We start from the raw sequence: 4,493 nt of genomic DNA, 5'->3' as shown, positions 1-4,493 counted from the left end.
ACAGCCCATCGGAAGCAGTAATAGTTCTGGAGACTGTAGTCGCATTATCTTACATACGTATGATGCGTGAGTGTGTCATATATACGTACGTTTGTGCTTGTGCTGTCGAGCGCTTTTAATTGTATACAACATTTTTATATGAGTAAGTAATTATTATATTCTAAAACTTGCATATTAATGATAAGAACTTAATTATCTATATGTGCTGTAAATAGGTAGCTGGTGATTCAAGATCTATTTTTTGACCTATATAAGAGAGAGATTTGCAGAAGAAAAGAAATATACCAAAGTATTAATAAGGATCAAACATATTCTTGATGTATGTACTCGGGTCGCGAGGCTGAGCAATATTCTAAGGAAAGTATTATACAATTGAATCGTTTTATATTGTGCGCAACGCTCATCGCGACAGCCATGATGTACATGATTATCTTACATACGATGCGTGAGTACGTATACACGTGTGTCAATCGAGGAGTGCAGAGTGCTCTTTATTTACAGCATATTTATATATAAGTAATAATTTATATTCTAAAAGTTGTATATTAATGATAAAAATTCAATTAACCCATACGTGCTATAATTATTTATTGTGCTATGAATAGTAGCTGGTGATGTAGGATTTATTTTCCAATTTACAAGAGAAATTTACAAAAAAGAGGAAATATCAATTAATTTTTTTACGTTCTATAATAGATTTGTCCTTGGACATTAAAAATATCATCAAGGTTTGTCAATGCTATTATTTCAATGGTACCAAACAGTGTAACTTTCTATAAAATAACCTCAAAATTTAGCGAAATATGTAAATGATAACGTATAAATAAGCTGGTACACTATGCATGAAGACGATTTGTTGAAGTATTGTGCGGCTTTAATACATCATTGTTTGCATATATCACTGTAAAAGTAATTTAGTATAAAATTGGTATAAAGTTGATAGATATGTAACAAACGATCAGTACAAACAAGACCAAAACTGACTTTTTATTTATTTCTATATTTTTTTCACATATATGTGCTATAATCACACTCTAAAGTATATAAATAGATTATTGTAAGCATATTTTATATGTACAAGGCAATGAATATGTCTTAACATATGGGATCAACAATTGTTGTATCAAATTCAAAAAACCACCATTTGAAAAATTTGACCCTGGCTAAGATAAACATCAGTGAACAATATATTATAGGGAAACTCTGTACAAGATACTAGAAATGCTAAAAGATGACCAAGAAGCTTTTACACAATTCGTAAGTAAAACTGCTTATTATAATTAAATTATGTATATATTAAATTACAACCTTTTTCTTATCTAAACTATATTGAATTCTTCTTGTTTTAGAGGCTATTAGACAACAATCCCTTGTAATACAGAGAAAGACTTGGAATATTCTATAATGGAATAGCTTAGATTTGCAAACATCCGTAAACAAAGGAAAAAATCTTAAAAGGTAAAAAAGTAATATAATGTATTTATGTCTGTTAAGTTAGCACCCTCCATAAAAAACCGGAATAACACATATGCAAAAATTAAGTGTTCTTTATGCGTTAATTATATGTGCTCTATTCACGATTTTTGTGCTCGAGCAGTTTCGTGGGAAATTGCAATTGAAAGTGGAGATGCTGGCTTAACGTAAGCTAGCACCCCTACTCATTAAAATTATATTATAAAATAAAATACTCAATATAGTAGAATTATGTGCTTTTTATGTGCTTTCAAATGCCTCAAACAAAATTAGTCTATCTGTAATAGTTTAAAAAATATACGCAAAAAAAGATCTATATACTATACTGATATAAGAGTAAAGTATCAGTTAAAATACAGAAAGCATAATAATTCTTGTCTTAAAATGTTTCTTGATTAATGTGTTCTCGAAATATGCACAATGAAATTTTCGTGCTTATCCCCTTTGACCGACTTGAACGTGAACACCCCATACGTACAAAAGTAAAGTACCAGTTAAAATACAGGTAGCAAATTGGTTTTGGTCTTAAAATATTCCTCAATTTATGTGCTCCCGAAATATGCACAATGATTTTAAAAGCATAAAAACCACATTAATTTTTTTTGTCAATGTAATTTTTTGATACAAATTTTTTTAATAAACATAATTATATATGTAATATCTAAATATTCTATTACCATATTCTTTTGTACATTATAAAACAAATATATCTTTCAAGTATTAGTCGCGCAATTGTAGCGTGAACTGCACTATCATTCATGTAACATTATCATAAAAAACAATACACAAGAGATTCTATATAAATACAAATTAAAGTTTACTAAAGAGTAACTAATTTTGAAAATTATATTTTGTTTCTATTATTAGAAAGGGAATGTTAAAAATTAGTTAAAAATATGTTTACTTATATGTATTTTTATATTGTTCAGAATCTCAGTGAAAAATTCTCCATAATATTTAGCAACTTTGCAATACTTATTCATAACTCATATTAAATAACTTTAAAAATGTATACAAATACATATATTTAATTTTATAAATATTAATATAATTATATTACTTATATACAAAATTATATTTTACTTGTATACCTCAATTCTTCCTATCTATTCCTGCATGCACTTCTTCCATCTACTCATCTCTATCAAATATTTGATACTGATAACTATCCCACGTTTTGCTAACAATTTTACATATATAACAATATTTATGTAAAAAATACTACATTTAAAAATTTTTATGAAATCTTATTAAACAAGTTAATCAATACATTAACCAAAACAAAAATCTTATTCTGTTTATTTTGAAAACACATAAATTGAGGAACATTTTAAGACTAAAACCAATTCGCTATCTATATTTTAACTGGTACTTTACTCTTGTACGTATGGGGTGCTCACGTTTTGGTCGGCCAAAGGGGATGAGCACAGAAATCTCATTGTGCATATTTTGAAAGCACATAAATTGAGGAATATTTTAAGACTAAAACCAATTCACTATCTGTATTTTAACTGGTACTTTACTCTTGTACGTATGGGGTGTTCACGTTTGGGTCGGTCGAAAAGGATGAGCACAGAAATCTCATTGTACATATTTTGAAAGCATATAAATTGAGGAATATTTTAAGACTAAAACCAATTCGCTATCTGTATTTTAACTAGTACTTTACTCTTGTACGTATGGGATGTTCATGTTCAAGTCGGTCAAAGGGGATAAGCACGAAAATTTCATTGTGCATATTTCGAGAACACATTAATCAAGAAACATTTTAAGACAAGAATTATATTGCTTTCTGTATTTTAACTGATACTTTACTCTTATATCAGTAGTATATAGATCTTTTTTTTACGTATATCTTTTAAACTATTACAGATAAACTAATTTTGTTTGAGGCATTTGAAAGCACATAAAAAGCACATAATTCTACTATATTGAGTATTTTATTTTATAATATAATTTTAATGAGTAGGGGTGCTAGCTTACGTTAAGCCAGCATCTCCACTTTCAATTGCAATTTTCCACGAAACCGTTCAAGCACAAAAATCGTGAATAGAATAATTAGCACATAAAGAGCATTTAATTTCTACATATGTGTTATTCTGTTTTTTGCAGAGGGGGAGGGGTGCTAACTTAACAGACATAATATATTTTGATACATAGACTAAATCACTGAAGATGTTACTAATATTTCTGAAGTTGAATGAGAAATTCTTATTTTTCAGCAACTGTTTGGTAAAGATCCGGAAAGATTAATAATCTGTTTAAAAGGAAAAAATAAGAGTTTGGAAAAAAATAGTAAAAGAGTTATATTAAACTAAAGCATCTGTATCGCATTGCCTAAAGAAGAGTTAGAAGGCACCTTAATTTCCCTTATCCGAAGGCTGACTTCAAAAATCCCTTCCTAGGATTCCTTCCTAGGATCAATACTTTCTGAGGTAATTGGCAGAGATAATTTGCAGAAATAATTGGCACACGAAATAAATCTCATAATAAAACCTATATATGTATATGTATATGTATATATTTGTTCATATAAATAAAACTACTTTTTTATGGTAATTAGTGTAGTGCATTTTATTGAAAATAAATACATACTCCCTGAAATGAAAATAAAATATCAATAATGACTTTAAATAAATGTTAGAATTAATATTACGGTAATCTTAATATAATATTGTAATAAAGTTGATAGTTTGTTTAAATTTTTATCTCAAAAACATTACAGGAATGATAGAAAAACCTTAGCAAAATGTTATTTGCAACGTTATGGCACTCCCATTTCAACATTACTGAAATTTCGGAATCGTGGTCAAAGTATATTCATAATGATGTTCTATACAACATTAAGAACTACATATTTAACAACATTACAAGTTCTAGAATATTGTTGCAATAACATTGTAATAATGATTTTTTGCTTACTGGGTAGTAAGACTAACTCGCAAGTAAATTTCAGTTGGAATCTAATATAAGCAGGCCTTCGGCGAAGCAAAATCATGACTATGATCAAGAATATGTTT

General features: G+C 28.1%; 2 long non-coding RNA genes across 2 annotated transcripts; both read left to right on the top strand.

The window, feature by feature from the left end:
- Window positions 1-6: 6 nt before the first annotated feature.
- On the top strand, window positions 7-694 carry LOC112468452. The gene is made up of 3 exons (XR_003042395.1): window positions 7-142; window positions 216-516; window positions 606-694. It is a non-coding gene; the product is annotated as an uncharacterized LOC112468452 (long non-coding RNA).
- Window positions 695-1,081: 387 nt separating this feature from the next.
- Window positions 1,082-3,741, top strand: LOC112468453. Its single transcript, XR_003042396.1, has 3 exons — window positions 1,082-1,257; window positions 1,350-1,458; window positions 3,696-3,741. It is a non-coding gene; the product is annotated as an uncharacterized LOC112468453 (long non-coding RNA).
- The last annotated feature ends 752 nt before the right edge of the window (window positions 3,742-4,493 follow it).

This window comes from Temnothorax curvispinosus, unplaced genomic scaffold (assembly GCF_003070985.1).
Source record: "Temnothorax curvispinosus isolate PA1 unplaced genomic scaffold, ASM307098v1 QBEX01018482.1, whole genome shotgun sequence".
Classification (NCBI taxonomy): domain Eukaryota; kingdom Metazoa; phylum Arthropoda; class Insecta; order Hymenoptera; family Formicidae; genus Temnothorax; species Temnothorax curvispinosus.
Note: the sequence above shows the minus strand (reverse complement) of the source record. Positions and strands in the feature narration are given on the sequence as shown.